The sequence below is a fragment of the Salmo salar genome, chromosome 09 (assembly GCF_965601325.2).
Source record: "Salmo salar chromosome 09, fSalSal1, whole genome shotgun sequence".
NCBI lineage: Eukaryota > Metazoa > Chordata > Actinopteri > Salmoniformes > Salmonidae > Salmo > Salmo salar.
Genome location: NC_138299.1, coordinates 159,287,876 through 159,307,078, shown reverse-complemented (window position 1 = coordinate 159,307,078; position 19,203 = coordinate 159,287,876). Strand labels below are relative to the sequence as shown.

Here is a 19,203-nt window from a genome sequence, read left to right as displayed (position 1 = left end):
GCCTACCTTTGAAGCACACCCAGTATGTCGTAGTAGTAGTAGTAGTAGTAGTAGTAGTAGTAGTAGTAGTAGTAGTAGTAGCAGTAGTAGTATGCCTAGTGTGTTTATAAGGGGTACAGGAGGCCTCACCTGGCAGACCCAGAAGGACACGGTGCTAGTAGTAGTAGTAGTAACATTTGTAGCAGTAGTAGTAGTAACATTTGTAGCAGTAGTAGTAGTAGTAGTAGTAGCAGTAGTAGTAGTAGTAGTAGTAGTAGTAGTAACATTTGTAGTAGTAGCAGTACTAGTAGTAGTAGTAACATTTGTAGCAGTAGTAACATGTGTAGTAGTAGTAACATTTGTAGCAGTAGCAGTACTAGTAGCAGTAGTAAGATTTGTAGCAGTAGTAGTAACATTTGTAGCAGTAGCAGTAGCATTTGTAGCAGTAGTAGCAGTAGTAGCAACATTTGTAGCAGTAGCAGCAGTAGCAGTAGTAACATTTGTAACAGTAGTAGTAACATTTGCAGCAGTACTAGTAGTAACATTTGCAGCAGTAGTAGTAGTAGTAGTAGCATTTGTAGCAGCAGTAGCAGTAGCAACATTTGTAGCAGTATCAGTAGTAGTAGTAGTAACATTTGTAGCAGCAGTAGTAGTAGCAGTAGCAGTAGTAACATTTGTAGCAGTAGCAGTAGCAGTAGTAACATTTGTAGCAGTAGCAGTAGTAACATTTGTAGCAGTAGCAGTAGTAACATTTGTAGCAGTAGCAGTAGTAGCAACATGTGCAGCAACATTTGTTGCAGTAGTAGTAGCAACATTTGTAGCAGTAGTAGTAACATTTGTAGCAGTAGTAGTAGTAGTAGCAGCAGCAACATTTGTAACAGTAGTAGTAGTAGCAATATTTGTAGCAGTGGTAGTAGTAGCAGCAACATTTGTAGCAGTAGCAGTAGCAGTAGTAGTAGTAGTAACATTTGTAGCAGTAGTAGTAGCAGCAGTAGCAGTAGTAACATTTGTAGCAGTAGTAGTAACATTTGTAGCAGTAGTAGTAACATTTGTAGCAGTAGTAGTAGCAGTAGTAGTAGTAACATTTGCAGCAGTAGCGGTAGTAGTATTAGTAGTAGTAACATGTGTAGCAGTAGTAGTAGTAACATTTGTAGCAGTAGCAGTAGTAGTAGTGGTAGTTACATTTGTAGCAGCAGTAGTAGTGGTAGTTACATTTGTAGCAGCAGTAGTAGTGGTAGTAGTAGTAGTAGTAGTAACAGTAGTAGTAGAAGTAGTAACATTTGTAGCAGTAGCAGAAGTAGTAGTAGTAGTAGTAGTAACATATGAAGCAGTAGCAGTAGTAACATTTGTAGTAGCAGTAGTAGTAGTAGCAGCAGTAGTAGTAATATTTGTAGCAGTAGTAGTAACATTTGTAGCAGTAGTAGTAGCAGCAGTAACATTTCTAGCAGTAGTGGTAGTAGTAGCAACATTTGTAGCAGTAGTAGTGGTAGTAGTAGCAACATTTGTAGCAGTATTAGTAGTAGTAGCAGTAGTAGAAATAACATTTAACAGTAGTAGTAGCAGTAGCAATAGTAACATTGGTAGCAATAGTAACATTGGTAGCAATAGTAACATTGGTAGCAGTAGTAACATTTGTAGCAGTAGCATTTGTAGCAGTAGTAGTAGTAGTAACATCTGTAGAAGTAGTAGTAGTAGTAACATGTGTAGCAGTAGCAGTAGTAACATTTGTAGTAGTAGTAGTAACATTTGTAGCAGTAGTAGTAGCAGTAGTAGTAACATCTGTAGAAGTAGTAGTACTTGTAACATTTGTAGCAGTAGTAGTAGCAGTAGTAGTAACATCTGTAGAACTAGTAGTAGTAGTAGTAGTAACATGTGTAGCAGTAGTAGTAGCAGTAGTAGTAACATCTGTAGAAGTAGTCGTAGTAGTAACATGTGTAGCAGTAGTAGTAACATTTGTAGCAGTAGTAGTAGTAACATGTGTAGCAGTAGTAGTAACATTTGTAGCAGTAGTAGTAACATTTGTAGCAGTAGCAGTAGTAGTATTAACATTTGTAGCATTAGTAGTAGTAGCTGTAGTAACATTTGTAGCAGTAGTAGTAACATTTGTAGCAGTAGTAGTACTAGTAGTAGTAGTAACATTTGTAGCAGTAGTAGTAGCAGCAGTAGCAGTAGTAACATTTGTAACAGTAGTAGTAACATTTGTAGCAGTAGTAGTTGCAGTAGTAGTAGTAGTAGTAACATTTGCTGCAGTAGCAGTAGTAGTATTAGTAGTAGTAACATGTGTAGCAGTAGTAGTAGTAGCAGTAACATTTGTAGCAGTAGCAGTAGTAGTAGTGGTAGTTACATTTGTAGCAGCAGTAGTAGTAGTAGTAGTAATAGTAACAGTAGAAGTAGTAACATTTGTAGCAGTAGCAGAAGTAGTAGTAACAGATGTAGCAGTAGTAACATTTGTAGTAGTAGTAGTAGTAGTAGTAGTAGTAATATTTGTAGCAGTAGTAACATTTCTAGCAGTAGTGGTGGTAGTAGTAGCAACATTTGTAGCAGCAGTAGTGGGAGTAGTAGCAACATTTGAAGCAGTAGTAGTAATAGTAGTAGCAGTAGTAGAAGTAACATTTAACAGTAGTAGTAGCAGTAGCAATAGTAATATTGGTAGCAGTAGCAACATTTGTAGCAGTAGTAGTAGCAGTAGTAGTAACATCTGTAGAAGTAGTAGTAGTAGTAACATGTGTAGCAGTAGCAGTAGTAACATTTGTAGCAGTAGTAGTAGCAGTAGTAGTAACATCTGTAGGAGTAGTAGTAGTAGTAGTAACATTTGTAGCAGTAGTAGTAGTAGTAACATCTGTAGTAGTAGTAGTAGTAGCAGTAGCAGTAGTAACATTTGTAGCAGTAGCAGTAGCAGTAGTAACATTTGTAGCAGTAGCAGTAGTAACATTTGTAGCAGTAGCAGTAGTAACATTTGTAGCAGTAGTAGTAACATTTGTAGCAGTAGTAGTAGTAGTAGCAGTAGTAACATTTGTAGCAGTAGCAGTAGCAGTAGTAACATTTGTAGCAGTAGCAGTAGTAACATTTGTAGCAGTAGTAGTAGTAGTAGCAGTAGTAACATTTGTAGCAGTAGTAGTAGTAGTAGCAGTAGTAACATTTGTAGCAGTAGCAGTAGTAACATTTGTAGCAGTAGTAACATTTGTAGCAGTAGCAGTAGTAACATTTGTAGCAGTAGTAGTAGTAGTAGTAGTAGCAGTAGTAACATTTGTAGCAGTAGCAGTAGTAACATTTGTAGCAGTAGTAACATTTGTAGCAGTAGCAGTAGTAACATTTGTAGCAGCAGTAGTAGTAGCAGTAGCAGTAGTAACATTTGTAGCAGTAGCAGTTGTAACGGGGGGGGGGGTCGTATAAAGGGGACCAAGGCGCAGCGTGTAGAGTGCTCATATTTACTTTAATATACTTTAATATACTTTTTTATCAAAAACAACAAAACGGCCGACAACAGTTCCATCAGGTGACAGACACTAAACAGAAAACAACTACCCACAAAACCCAGGAAGAAAAACCCCTACTTAAATATGATCTCTAATCAGAGGCAACGAGGATCAGCTGCCTCCAATTAGAGATCAACCCAAACAATCCCAACATGGAAATAGAAAAACTAGAACTTAAACTTAGAAATAGAAAACATAGAACAACCCAAAAACACCCCCTGTCACGCCCTGACCTACTCTACTATAGAAAATGACATCTTAATAGGGTCAAGACATGACAATCAGACATATCTAGACTGGCTGTCCAGCAGAGAGACAGGTCTTTACAAATGGTCCCACCACACTATCAATAAAAACACTTCAGTGCCAGCAGTAGTAACATTTGTAGCAGTAGCAGTAGTGGTAGTAACAATTGAAGTAGTAGTAGCAGTAGTAGTAGTAACATTTGTAGCAGTAGCAGTAGTAGTAGCAGTAACATTTGTAGCAGTAGCAGTAGTAGCAACATGTGCAGCAACATTTGTTGCAGTAGTAGTAGCAACATTTGTAGCAGTAGTAGTAACATTTGTAGCAGTAGTAGTAGTAGTAGCAGCAGCAACATTTGTAACAGTAGTAGTAGTAGCAATATTTGTAGCAGTGGTAGTAGTAGCAGCAACATTTGTAGCAGTAGCAGTAGCAGTAGTAGTAGTAGTAACATTTGTAGCAGTAGTAGTAGCAGCAGTAGCAGTAGTAACATTTGTAGCAGTAGTAGTAACATTTGTAGCAGTAGTAGTAACATTTGTAGCAGTAGTAGTAGCAGTAGTAGTAGTAACATTTGCAGCAGTAGCGGTAGTAGTATTAGTAGTAGTAACATGTGTAGCAGTAGTAGTAGTAACATTTGTAGCAGTAGCAGTAGTAGTAGTGGTAGTTACATTTGTAGCAGCAGTAGTAGTGGTAGTTACATTTGTAGCAGCAGTAGTAGTGGTAGTAGTAGTAGTAGTAGTAACAGTAGTAGTAGAAGTAGTAACATTTGTAGCAGTAGCAGAAGTAGTAGTAGTAGTAGTAGTAACATATGAAGCAGTAGCAGTAGTAACATTTGTAGTAGCAGTAGTAGTAGTAGTAGTAGCAGCAGTAGTAGTAATATTTGTAGCAGTAGTAGTAACATTTGTAGCAGTAGTAGTAGCAGCAGTAACATTTCTAGCAGTAGTGGTAGTAGTAGCAACATTTGTAGCAGTAGTAGTGGTAGTAGTAGCAACATTTGTAGCAGTAGTAGTAGTAGTAGCAGTAGTAGAAATAACATTTAACAGTAGTAGTAGCAGTAGCAATAGTAACATTGGTAGCAATAGTAACATTGGTAGCAGTAGTAACATTTGTAGCAGTAGCATTTGTAGCAGTAGTAGTAGTAGTAACATCTGTAGAAGTAGTAGTAGTAGTAACATGTGTAGCAGTAGCAGTAGTAACATTTGTAGTAGTAGTAGTAACATTTGTAGCAGTAGTAGTAGCAGTAGTAGTAACATCTGTAGAAGTAGTAGTACTTGTAACATTTGTAGCAGTAGTAGTAGCAGTAGTAGTAACATCTGTAGAACTAGTAGTAGTAGTAGTAGTAACATGTGTAGCAGTAGTAGTAGCAGTAGTAGTAACATCTGTAGAAGTAGTCGTAGTAGTAACATGTGTAGCAGTAGTATTAGTAGTAGTAACATTTGTAGCAGTAGTAGTAGTAACATGTGTAGCAGTAGTAGTAACATTTGTAGCAGTAGTAGTAACATTTGTAGCAGTAGCAGTAGTAGTATTAACATTTGTAGCATTAGTAGTAGTAGCTGTAGTAACATTTGTAGCAGTAGTAGTAACATTTGTAGCAGTAGTAGTACTAGTAGTAGTAGTAACATTTGTAGCAGTAGTAGTAGCAGCAGTAGCAGTAGTAACATTTGTAACAGTAGTAGTAACATTTGTAGCAGTAGTAGTTGCAGTAGTAGTAGTAGTAACATTTGCTGCAGTAGCAGTAGTAGTATTAGTAGTAGTAACATGTGTAGCAGTAGTAGTAGTAGCAGTAACATTTGTAGCAGTAGCAGTAGTAGTAGTGGTAGTTACATTTGTAGCAGCAGTAGTAGTAGTAGTAGTAATAGTAACAGTAGAAGTAGTAACATTTGTAGCAGTAGCAGAAGTAGTAGTAACAGATGTAGCAGTAGTAACATTTGTAGTAGTAGTAGTAGTAGTAGTAGTAGTAATATTTGTAGCAGTAGTAACATTTCTAGCAGTAGTGGTGGTAGTAGTAGCAACATTTGTAGCAGCAGTAGTGGTAGTAGTAGCAACATTTGTAGCAGTAGTAGTGGGAGTAGTAGCAACATTTGAAGCAGTAGTAGTAATAGTAGTAGCAGTAGTAGAAGTAACATTTAACAGTAGTAGTAGCAGTAGCAATAGTAATATTGGTAGCAGTAGCAACATTTGTAGCAGTAGTAGTAGCAGTAGTAGTAACATCTGTAGAAGTAGTAGTAGTAGTAACATGTGTAGCAGTAGCAGTAGTAACATTTGTAGCAGTAGTAGTAGCAGTAGTAGTAACATCTGTAGAAGTAGTAGTAGTAGTAGTAACATTTGTAGCAGTAGTAGTAGTAGTAACATCTGTAGTAGTAGTAGTAACATGTGTAGCAGTAGTAGTAGCAGTAGAAGTAACATCTGTAGAAGTAGTAGTTGTAGTAGCATGTGTAGCAGTAGCAGTAGTAGTAGTAGTAGTAGTAACATGTGTAGCAGTAGTAGTAACATTTGTAGCAGTAGCAATAGTAGTATTAACATTTGTAGCAGTAGTAGTAGTAGCAGTAGTAACATTTGTAGCAGTAGTAGTAACATTTGTACCAGTAGTAGTACTAGTAGTAGTAATAACATTTGTAGCAGTAACATTTGTATCAGTAGTAGTAGTAGTCGTAGTAACATTAGTAGTAGTAGTAGTATTAGTAACAGTTGTAGCAGTTGTAGTAGTAACATTTGTAGTAGTACTAGTAGTAGTAACATTTGTAGTAGTACTAGTAGTAGTAACATTTGTAGCAGTAGTAGTAGTAACAGTTGTAGTAGTAGTAGTAGTAGTAGTAGTAGTAGTAGTAGTAACATTTGTAGCAGTAGTAGTAGTACTAGTAACATTTGTAGTAGTAGTAGTAACATTTGTAGCGGTAGTAGTAGCAGCAGTAGTAACATTTGTAGCAGTAGTAGTAGTACTAGTAACATTTGTAGTAGTAGTAGTAACATTTGTAGCGGTAGTACTAGCAGCAGTAGTAACATGTGTAGCAGTAGTAGTAATAGTAACATTTGTAGCAGTAGTAACATTTGTAGCAATAGTAGTAGTAACATGTGCAGCAGTAGTAGTAGTAGTAGTAACATTTGTAGCAGTAGTAGTGGTAGTTACATTTGTAGCAGTAGTAGTAGTAGTAGTAGTAGTATTAGTAACAGTAGAAGTAGTAACATTTGTAGCAGTAGCAGAAGTAGTAGTAGTAGTAGTAACATATGTAGCAGTAGCAGTAGTAACATTTGTAGTAGCAGTAGTAGTAGTAGTAGTAGTAGTAGTAGTAGTAGTAGTAGTAGTAGTAGTAGCAGCAGTAGTAGTAATATTTGTAGCAGTAGTAGTAACATTTGTAGCAGTAGTAATAGCAGCAGTAACATTTCTAGCATTAGTGGTAGTAGTAGCAACATTTGTAGCAGTAGTAGTGGTAGTAGTAGCAACATTTGTAGCAGTAGTAGCAGTAGTAGTAGAAGTAACATTTAACAGTAGTAGTAGCAGTAGCAATAGTAACATTGGTAGCAGTAGTAACATTTGTAGCAGTAGTAGTAGCAGTAGTAGTAACATCTGTAGAAGTAGTAGTAGTAGTAACATGTGTAGCAGTAGCAGTAGTAACATTTGTAGCAGTAGTAGTAGCAGTAGTAGTAACATCTGTAGAAGTAGTAGTAGTAGTAACATCTGTAGAAGTAGTAGTAGTAGTAACATGTGTAGCAGTAGCAACATTTGTAGCAGTAGTAGTAGCAGTAGTAGTAACATCTGTAGAAGTAGTAGTAGTAGTAACATTTGTAGCAGTAGTAGTAACATCTGTAGTAGTAGTAGTAGTAGCATGTGTAGCAGTAGCAGTAGTAGTAGTAGTAACATGTGTAGCAGTAGTAGTAGTAACATGTGTAGCAGTAGTAGTAGTAACATGTGTAGCAGTAGTAGTAGTAACATGTGTAGCAGTAGCAATAGTAGTATTAACATTTGTAGCAGTAGTAGTAGTAACATTTGTAGCAGTAGTAGTAACATTTGTAGCAGTAGTAGTACTAGTAGTAGTAATAACATTTGTAGCAGTAACATTTGTAGCAGTAGTAGTAGTAGTAACATCTGTAGTAGTAGTAGTAACATGTGTAGCAGTAGTAGTAGCAGTAGAAGTAACATCTGTAGAAGTAGTAGTTGTAGTAGCATGTGTAGCAGTAGCAGTAGTAGTAGTAGTAGTAACATGTGTAGCAGTAGTAGTAACATTTGTAGCAGTAGCAATAGTAGTATTAACATTTGTAGCAGTAGTAGTAGTAGCAGTAGTAACATTTGTAGCAGTAGTAGTAACATTTGTACCAGTAGTAGTACTAGTAGTAGTAATAACATTTGTAGCAGTAACATTTGTATCAGTAGTAGTAGTAGTCGTAGTAACATTAGTAGTAGTAGTAGTATTAGTAACAGTTGTAGCAGTTGTAGTAGTAACATTTGTAGTAGTACTAGTAGTAGTAACATTTGTAGTAGTACTAGTAGTAGTAACATTTGTAGCAGTAGTAGTAGTAACAGTTGTAGTAGTAGTAGTAGTAGTAGTAGTAGTAGTAGTAGTAGTAGTAGTAGTAACATTTGTAGCAGTAGTAGTAGTACTAGTAACATTTGTAGTAGTAGTAGTAACATTTGTAGCGGTAGTAGTAGCAGCAGTAGTAACATTTGTAGCAGTAGTAGTAGTACTAGTAACATTTGTAGTAGTAGTAGTAACATTTGTAGCGGTAGTAGTAGCAGCAGTAGTAACATGTGTAGCAGTAGTAGTAATAGTAACATTTGTAGCAGTAGTAACATTTGTAGCAATAGTAGTAGTAACATGTGCAGCAGTAGTAGTAACATTTGTAGCAGTAGTAGTGGTAGTTACATTTGTAGCAGTAGTAGTAGTAGTAGTAGTAGTATTAGTAACAGTAGAAGTAGTAACATTTGTAGCAGTAGCAGAAGTAGTAGTAGTAGTAGTAACATATGTAGCAGTAGCAGTAGTAACATTTGTAGTAGTAGTAGTAGTAGTAGTAGTAGTAGTAGTAGTAGTAGCAGCAGTAGTAGTAATATTTGTAGCAGTAGTAGTAACATTTGTAGCAGTAGTAATAGCAGCAGTAACATTTCTAGCATTAGTGGTAGTAGTAGCAACATTTGTAGCAGTAGTAGTGGTAGTAGTAGCAACATTTGTAGCAGTAGTAGCAGTAGTAGTAGAAGTAACATTTAACAGTAGTAGTAGCAGTAGTAATAGTAACATTGGTAGCAGTAGTAACATTTGTAGCAGCAGTAGTAGCAGTAGTAGTAACATCTGTAGAAGTAGTAGTAGTAGTAACATGTGTAGCAGTAGCAGTAGTAACATTTGTAGCAGTAGTAGTAGCAGTAGTAGTAACATCTGTAGAAGTAGTAGTAGTAGTAACATCTGTAGAAGTAGTAGTAGTAGTAACATGTGTAGCAGTAGCAACATTTGTAGCAGTAGTAGTAGCAGTAGTAGTAACATCTGTAGAAGTAGTAGTAGTAGTAACATTTGTAGCAGTAGTAGTAACATCTGTAGTAGTAGTAGTAGTAGCATGTGTAGCAGTAGCAGTAGTAGTAGTAGTAACATGTGTAGCAGTAGTAGTAGTAACATGTGTAGCAGTAGTAGTAGTAACATGTGTAGCAGTAGTAGTAGTAACATGTGTAGCAGTAGCAATAGTAGTATTAACATTTGTAGCAGTAGTAGTAGTAACATTTGTAGCAGTAGTAGTAACATTTGTAGCAGTAGTAGTACTAGTAGTAGTAATAACATTTGTAGCAGTAACATTTGTAGCAGTAGTAGTAGTAGTAACATTTGTAGTAGTAGTAGTAGTAGTAGTAGTAACAGTTGTAGCAGTTGTAGTAGTAACATTTGTAGTAGTACTAGTAGTAGTAACATTAGTAGTAGTAGTAGTAGTAACAGTAGCAGTAGAAGTAGTTGTAACAGTAGTAGTAGAAGTAGTAGTAGTAACATTTGTAGCAGTAGCATAAGTAGTAGTAGTAACATCAGTAGCAGTAGTAACATTTGTAGCAGTAGCAGTAGTAGTAGTTGTAGTAGTAGTAGTAGTAACATTTGTAGCAGTAGTAGTAGTACTAGTAGTAGTAGTAGTACGAGGGTGCAACAAGTGCTGACTTGTTGCACCCTCGACAACTACTATGATTATTAATATTTGACCATGCTGGTCATTTATGAACATTTGAACATCTTGGCCATGTTCTGTTATAATCTCCACCCGGCACAGCCAGAAGAGGACTGGCCACCCCTCATAGCCTGGTTCCTCTCTAGGTTTCTTCCTAGGTTTTGGCCTTTCTAGGGAGTTTTTCCCAGCCACCGTGCTTCTACACCTGCATTGCTTGCTGTTTGGGGTTTTAGGCTGGGTTTCTGTACAGCACTTTGAGATATCAGCTGATGTAAGAAGGGCTATATAAATACATTTGATTTGATTTGAAATTTGATTAGTAACATTTTTAGCAGTAGTAGTAGTAACACTTGTCAAGGTAGTAGTAGTAGTAGTAGTAGTAGTAGTAGTAGTAGTAGTAGTAGTAACAGTTGTAGCAGTAGTAGTAGTAACATTTGTAGGAGTAGTAGTAGTAGTAGTAGTAACATTTGTAGTAGTAGTAGTAGTAGTAGTAGTAGTAGTAGTAGTAGTAGTAGTAGTAGTAACAGTTGTAGCAGTAGTATCAGTAGTAGTAGTAACATATGTAGTAGTAGTAGTAGTAGTAGTAGTAGTAGTAGTAGTAACAGTTGTAGCAGTAGTAGTAGTAACATTTGTAGCAGTAGTAACATTTGTAGCAGTAGTAGTAACATTTGTAGCAGCAGTAGTAGTAACATTTGTAGCAGTAGTAGTAGTAGTAAAATTTGAAGCAGTAGTATTAATAACATTTGTAGCAGTAGTATCAGTAGTAGTAGTAACATATGTAGTAGTAGTAGTAGTAGTAGTAGTAACATATGTAGTAGTAGTAGTAGTAACATGTGTAGCAGTAGTAACATGTGTAGCAGTAGTAGTAGTAGTAGTAACATTTGTAGTAGTAGTAGTAGTAGTAACATTTGTAGTAGTAGTAGTAGTAACATTTGTAGCAGTAGAAGTATTAGTAGTAACATTTGTAGCAGTAGTAGTAACATTTGTAGCAGTAGTTACTAGTAGCAGTAGTAGTAGTAACATTTGTAGCAGTAGTAGTAGTAACATTTGTAGCAGTAGTAGTAGTAGCATGTGTAGCAGTAGCAGTAGTAGTAGTAGTAACATGTGTAGCAGTAGTAGTAGTAACATTTGTAGCAGTAGTAGTAGTAACATTTGTAGCAGTAGTAGTAGTAGCATGTGTAGCAGTAGCAGTAGTAGTAGTAGTAACATGTGTAGCAGTAGTAGTAGCAGTAGTAGTAACATCTGTAGAAGTAGTAGTAGTAGTAACATCTGTAGAAGTAGTAGTAGTAGTAACATGTGTAGCAGTAGCAACATTTGTAGCAGTAGTAGTAGCAGTAGTAGTAACATCTGTAGAAGTAGTAGTAGTAGTAACATTTGTAGCAGTAGTAGTAACATCTGTAGTAGTAGTAGTAGTAGCATGTGTAGCAGTAGCAGTAGTAGTAGTAGTAACATGTGTAGCAGTAGTAGTAGTAACATGTGTAGCAGTAGTAGTAGTAACATGTGTAGCAGTAGTAGTAGTAACATGTGTAGCAGTAGCAATAGTAGTATTAACATTTGTAGCAGTAGTAGTAGTAACATTTGTAGCAGTAGTAGTAACATCTGTAGTAGTAGTAGTAGTAGCATGTGTAGCAGTAGCAGTAGTAGTAGTAGTAACATGTGTAGCAGTAGTAGTAGTAACATGTGTAGCAGTAGTAGTAGTAACATGTGTAGCAGTAGTAGTAGTAACATGTGTAGCAGTAGCAATAGTAGTATTAACATTTGTAGCAGTAGTAGTAGTAACATTTGTAGCAGTAGTAGTAACATTTGTAGCAGTAGTAGTACTAGTAGTAGTAATAACATTTGTAGCAGTAACATATGTAGCAGTAACATTTGTAGCAGTAGTAGTAGTAGTAACATTTGTAGTAGTAGTAGTAGTAGTAGTAGTAACAGTTGTAGCAGTTGTAGTAGTAACATTTGTAGTAGTACTAGTAGTAGTAACATTAGTAGTAGTAGTAGTAGTAACAGTAGCAGTAGAAGTAGTTGTAACAGTAGTAGTAGAAGTAGTAGTAGTAACATTTGTAGCAGTAGCATAAGTAGTAGTAGTAACATCAGTAGCAGTAGTAACATTTGTAGCAGTAGCAGTAGTAGTAGTTGTAGTAGTAGTAGTAGTAACATTTGTAGCAGTAGTAGTAGTAGTAGTAGTAGTAGTAGTACGAGGGTGCAACAAGTGCTGACTTGTTGCACCCTCGACAACTACTATGATTATTAATATTTGACCATGCTGGTCATTTATGAACATTTGAACATCTTGGCCATGTTCTGTTATAATCTCCACCCGGCACAGCCAGAAGAGGACTGGCCACCCCTCATAGCCTGGTTCCTCTCTAGGTTTCTTCCTAGGTTTTGGCCTTTCTAGGGAGTTTTTCCCAGCCACCGTGCTTCTACACCTGCATTGCTTGCTGTTTGGGGTTTTAGGCTGGGTTTCTGTACAGCACTTTGAGATATCAGCTGATGTAAGAAGGGCTATATAAATACATTTGATTTGATTTGAAATTTGATTAGTAACATTTTTAGCAGTAGTAGTAGTAACACTTGTCAAGGTAGTAGTAGTAGTAGTAGTAGTAGTAGTAGTAGTAGTAGTAGTAGTAGTAACAGTTGTAGCAGTAGTAGTAGTAACATTTGTAGGAGTAGTAGTAGTAGTAGTAGTAACATTTGTAGTAGTAGTAGTAGTAGTAGTAGTAGTAGTAGTAGTAACAGTTGTAGCAGTAGTATCAGTAGTAGTAGTAACATATGTAGTAGTAGTAGTAGTAGTAGTAGTAGTAGTAGTAGTAACAGTTGTAGCAGTAGTAGTAGTAACATTTGTAGCAGTAGTAACATTTGTAGCAGTAGTAGTAACATTTGTCAAGGTAGTAGTAGTAGTAGTAGTAGTAGTAGTAGTAGTAGTAGTAGTAGTAGTAGTAACAGTTGTAGCAGTAGTAGTAGTAACATTTGTAGGAGTAGTAGTAGTAGTAGTAGTAACATTTGTAGTAGTAGTAGTAGTAGTAGTAGTAGTAGTAGTAGTAGTAGTAGTAGTAACAGTTGTAGCAGTAGTATCAGTAGTAGTAGTAACATATGTAGTAGTAGTAGTAGTAGTAGTAGTAGTAGTAGTAGTAACAGTTGTAGCAGTAGTAGTAGTAACATTTGTAGCAGTAGTAACATTTGTAGCAGTAGTAGTAACATTTGTAGCAGCAGTAGTAGTAACATTTGTAGCAGTAGTAGTAGTAGTAAAATTTGAAGCAGTAGTATTAATAACATTTGTAGCAGTAGTATCAGTAGTAGTAGTAACATATGTAGTAGTAGTAGTAGTAGTAGTAGTAACATATGTAGTAGTAGTAGTAGTAACATGTGTAGCAGTAGTAACATGTGTAGCAGTAGTAGTAGTAGTAGTAGTAACATTTGTAGTAGTAGTAGTAGTAGTAGTAACATTTGTAGTAGTAGTAGTAGTAACATTTGTAGCAGTAGAAGTATTAGTAGTAACATTTGTAGCAGTAGTAGTAACATTTGTAGCAGTAGTTACTAGTAGCAGTAGTAGTAGTAACATTTGTAGCAGTAGTAGTAGTAACATTTGTAGCAGTAGTAGTAGTAGCATGTGTAGCAGTAGCAGTAGTAGTAGTAGTAACATGTGTAGCAGTAGTAGTAGTAACATTTGTAGCAGTAGTAGTAGTAACATTTGTAGCAGTAGTAGTAGTAGCATGTGTAGCAGTAGCAGTAGTAGTAGTAGTAACATGTGTAGCAGTAGTAGTAGCAGTAGTAGTAACATCTGTAGAAGTAGTAGTAGTAGTAACATCTGTAGAAGTAGTAGTAGTAGTAACATGTGTAGCAGTAGCAACATTTGTAGCAGTAGTAGTAGCAGTAGTAGTAACATCTGTAGAAGTAGTAGTAGTAGTAACATTTGTAGCAGTAGTAGTAGTAGTAACATCTGTAGTAGTAGTAGTAGTAGCATGTGTAGCAGTAGCAGTAGTAGTAGTAGTAACATGTGTAGCAGTAGTAGTAGTAACATGTGTAGCAGTAGTAGTAGTAACATGTGTAGCAGTAGTAGTAGTAACATGTGTAGCAGTAGCAATAGTAGTATTAACATTTGTAGCAGTAGTAGTAGTAACATTTGTAGCAGTAGTAGTAACATTTGTAGCAGTAGTAGTACTAGTAGTAGTAATAACATTTGTAGCAGTAACATTTGTAGCAGTAACATTTGTAGCAGTAGTAGTAGTAGTAACATTTGTAGTAGTAGTAGTAGTAGTAGTAGTAGTAGTAACAGTTGTAGCAGTTGTAGTAGTAACATTTGTAGTAGTACTAGTAGTAGTAACATTAGTAGTAGTAGTAGTAGTAACAGTAGCAGTAGAAGTAGTTGTAACAGTAGTAGTAGAAGTAGTAGTAGTAACATTTGTAGCAGTAGCATAAGTAGTAGTAGTAACATCAGTAGCAGTAGTAACATTTGTAGCAGTAGCAGTAGTAGTAGTTGTAGTAGTAGTAGTAGTAACATTTGTAGCAGTAGTAGTAGTAGTAGTAGTAGTACGAGGGTGCAACAAGTGCTGACTTGTTGCACCCTCGACAACTACTATGATTATTAATATTTGACCATGCTGGTCATTTATGAACATTTGAACATCTTGGCCATGTTCTGTTATAATCTCCACCCGGCACAGCCAGAAGAGGACTGGCCACCCCTCATAGCCTGGTTCCTCTCTAGGTTTCTTCCTAGGTTTTGGCCTTTCTAGGGAGTTTTTCCTAGCCACCGTGCTTCTACACCTGCATTGCTTGCTGTTTGGGGTTTTAGGCTGGGTTTCTGTACAGCACTTTGAGATATCAGCTGATGTAAGAAGGGCTATATAAATACATTTGATTTGATTTGAAATTTGATTAGTAACATTTTTAGCAGTAGTAGTAGTAACACTTGTCAAGGTAGTAGTAGTAGTAGTAGTAGTAGTAACAGTTGTAGCAGTAGTAGTAGTAACATTTGTAGGAGTAGTAGTAGTAGTAGTAGTAACATTTGTAGTAGTAGTAGTAGTAGTAGTAGTAACAGTTGTAGCAGTAGTATCAGTAGTAGTAGTAACATATGTAGTAGTAGTAGTAGTAGTAGTAGTAGTAGTAGTAGTAGTAGTAACAGTTGTAGCAGTAGTAGTAGTAACATTTGTAGCAGTAGTAACATTTGTAGCAGTAGTAGTAACATTTGTAGCAGCAGTAGTAGTAACATTTGTAGCAGTAGTAGTAGTAGTAAAATTTGAAGCAGTAGTATTAATAACATTTGTAGCAGTAGTATCAGTAGTAGTAGTAACATATGTAGTAGTAGTAGTAGTAGTAGTAGTAACATATGTAGTAGTAGTAACATTTGTAGTAGTAGTAGTAGTAGTAGTAGTAACGTTTGTAGCAGTAGCAGTTGTAGTAGTAGCATTTGTAACAGTGGTAGTAGTAACATTTGTAACAGTAGTAACATTTGTAGCAGTAGTAGTAGTAACATGTGTAGCAGTAGTAACATGTGTAGCAGTAGTAGTAGTAGTAGTAACATTTGTAGTAGTAGTAGTAGTAGTAACATTTGTAGTAGTAGTAGTAGTAACATTTGTAGCAGTAGAAGTATTAGTAGTAACATTTGTAGCAGTAGTAGTAACATTTGTAGCAGTAGTTACTAGTAGCAGTAGTAGTAGTAACATTTGTAGCAGTAGTAGTAGTAACATTTGTAGCAGTAACATCACTCATCACTCAATGCCTAGGTTTACCTCCACTGTATTCACATCCTACCATGCCTTTGTCTGTACATTATACCATGAAGCTATTTTATCGCCCCCAGAAACCTGCTCCTTTTACTCTCTATTCCGGACGTCATAGACGACCAATTCGCATAGCTTTTAGCCGTACCCTTACCCTCCTCCTCCTCTGTTCCTCTGGTGAAGTAGAGGTGAATCCAGGCCCTGCAGTGCCTAGCTCCACTCCTATTCCCCAGGCGCTCTCTTTTGATGACTTCTGTAACCGTAATAGCCTTGGTTTCATGCACGTTAACATTAGAAGCCTCCTCCCTAAGTTTGTTTTATTCACTGCTTTAGCACACTCTGCCAACCCGGATGTCCTAGCCATGTCTGAATCCTGGCTTAGGAAGTCCACCAAAAACTCTGAAAACTTCATCCCTAACTACAACATTTTCAGACAAGATAGAACAGCCAAAGGGGGCGGTGATGCAATCTACTGCAGAGATAGCCTGCAGAGTTCTGTCCTACTATCCAGGTCTGTACCCAAACAATTTGAACTTCTACTTTTAAAAATCCATCTCTCTAAAAACAAGTCTCTCACCGTTGCCGCCTGCTATAAACCACCCTCTGCCCCCAGCTGTGCTCTGGACACCATATGTGAACTGATTGCCCCCCATCTATCTTCAGAGCTCGTGCTGCTAGGTGACCTAAACTGGGACATGCTTAACACCCCAGCCATCCTACAATCTAAGCTTGATGCCCTCAATCTCACACAAATTATCAATGAACCTACCAGGTACCACCCCAAAGCCGTAAACATGGGCACCCTCATAGATATCATCCTAACCAACTTGCCCTCTAAATACACCTCTGCTGTTTTCAACCAAGATCTCAGCGATCACTGCCTCATTGCCTGCATCCGTAATGGGTCTGCGGTTAAACGACCTCCACTCATCACTGTCAAACGCTCCCTGAAACATTTCAGCGAGCAAGCCTTTCTAATCGACCGGGCCCAGGTATCCTGGAAGGATATTGACCTCATCCCGTCAGTAGAGGATGCCTGGTTATTTTTTTAAATGCCTTCCTCACCATCTTAAATAAGCATGCCCCATTCAAGAAATGTAGAACCAGGAACAGATATAGTCCTTGGTTCTCTCCAGACCTGACTGCCCTTAACCAACACAAAAACATCCTGTGGCGTTCTGCATTAGCATTCAACAGCCCCCTTGATAAGCAACTTTTCAGGGAAGTTAGAAACCAATATACACAGGCAGATAGAAAAGCCAAGGCTAGCTTTTTCAAGCAGAAAATTTGCTTCCTGCAACACAAACTCAAGAAAGTTCTGGGACACTGTAAAGTCCATGGAGAATAAGAACACCTCCTCCCAGCTGCCCACTGCACTGAGGATAGGAAACTCTGTCACCACCGATAAATCCACTATAATTGAGAATTTCAATAAGCATTTTTCTACGGCTAGCCATGCTTTCCACCTGGCTACCCCTACCGCGGTCAACAGCACTGCACCCCCCACAGCTACTCGCCCAAGCCTTCCCCATTTCTACTTCTCCCAAATCCAGTCAGCTGATGTTCTGAAAGAGCGGCAAAATCTGGACCCCTACAAATCAGCCGGGCTAGACAATCTGGACCCTTTCTTTCTAAAATTATCTGCCGAAATTGTTGCAACCCCTATTACTAGCCTGTTCAACCTCTCTTTCGTGTCGTCTGAGATTCCCAAAGATTGGAAAGCAGCTGCTGTCATCCCCCTGCTGTCATCCCCCTCTTCAAAGGAGGGGACACTCTTGACCCAAACTGCTACAGACCTATATCTATCCCACCCTGCCTTTCTAAGGTCTTCGAAAGCCAAGTCAACAAACAGATTACCGACCATTTCGAATCCCACCGCACCTTCTCCGCTATGCAATCTGGTTTCAGAGCTGGTCATGGGTGCACCTCAGCCACGCTCAAGGTCGTAACCGCCATCGATTGTAACGGCGTTGGTAGTCGTGATTAGGAATGAGGCGCAGGAAGCAACGAGCACAGGGAGTGTTGTTCTTTTAATAACACTTTGAGAAAGAAAATCAAAGTTCCCAAACACAGGGGAATAAATAAAGTATGACAATGCCAAGCCGAACATGAACAAGACAGTCTGAAACAACAATTAATCCCGCACGAAAAGGAGCGGGCCAGCTAACCTAAATAGCCCTTCTAATGGCTAATTTACCACAGGTGTGAAAAATAAAAAAAGGGAAAAGCAAAGGGAATCGGTGGCAGCTAATAGGCCGGTGACGACGACCGCCGAGCGCCACCCGAGCAGGAGGGGGCGCCACCGTCGGTGGGAATCGTGACATCGATAAGAAACAATACTGTGCTGCCGTATTTATTGACCTGGCCAAGGCTTTCGACTCTGTCAATCACCACATCCTCATCGGCAGACTCAATAGCCTTGGTATCTCAAATGATTGCCTCGCCTGGTTCACCAACTACTTCTCTGATAGAGTTCAATGTGTCAAATCGGATGGCCTGTTGTCCGGGCCTCTGGTAGTCTCTATGGGGGTGCCACAGGGTTCAATTCTTGGGCCAACTCTTTTCTCTGTATACATCAATGATGTTGCTCTTGCTGCTGGTGAGTCTCTGATCCACCTCCACGCAGACGACACCATTCTGTATATTTCTGGCCCTTCTTTGGACACTGTTAACAACCCTCCAGACGAGCTTCAATGCCATACAACTCTCCTTCCGTGGCCTCCAACTGCTCTTAAATACAAGTAAAACTAAATGCATGCTCTTCAACCGATCGCTGCCTGCACCTGCCCGCCCGTCCAGCATCACTACTCTGGACGGTTCTGACTTAGAATATGTGGACAACTACAAATACCTAGGTGTCTGGTTAGACTGTAAACTCTCCTTCCAGACTCACATCAAACATCTCCAATCCAAAGTTAAATCTAGAATTGGATTCCTATTTCACAACAAAGCATCCTTCACTCATGCTGCCAAACATACCCTCGTAAGACTGACCATCCTACCGATCCTCGACTTCGGCGATGTCATTTACAAAATAGCCTCCAATACCCTACTCAATAAACTGGATGCAGTCTATCACAGTGCCATCCGTTTTGTCACCAAAGCCCCATATACTACCCACCACTGTGACCTGTACACTCTCGTTGGCTGGCCCTCGCTTCATACTCGTCGCCAAACCCACTGGCTCCAGGTCATCTACAAGACCCTGCTAGGTAAAGTCCCCCCTTATCTCCGCTCACTGGTCACCATAGCAGCACCCACCTGTAGCACGCGCTCCAGCAGGTATATCTCTCTGGTCACCCCCAAAGCCAATTCCTCCTTTGGCCGTCTCTCCTTCCAGTTCTCTGCTGCCAATGACTGGAACGAACTACAAAAATCTCTGAAACTGGAAACACTTATCTCCCTCACTAGCTTTAAGCACCAGCTGTCAGAGCAGCTCACAGATCACTGCACCTGTACATAGCCCATCTATAATTTAGCCCGAACAACTACCTCTTCCCCTACTGTATTCATTTATTTATTTATTTATTTATTTAGCTCCTTTGCACCCCATTATTTCTATTTCTACTTTGCACTTTCTTCCACTACAAATCTACCATTCCAGTGTTTTACTTGCTATATTGTATTTACTTTGCCACCATGGCCTTTTTTGCCTTAACCTCCCT

The 19,203-nt window shown here is 38.2% G+C and overlaps 1 protein-coding gene across 1 annotated transcript in view; it reads right to left on the bottom strand.

The window, feature by feature from the left end:
* The window catches only part of LOC106613327 (rho guanine nucleotide exchange factor TIAM1), a 140,463-nt gene that overhangs the window by 79,521 nt on the left and 41,739 nt on the right, over positions 1-19,203 (bottom strand). The window lies entirely within an intron of this gene.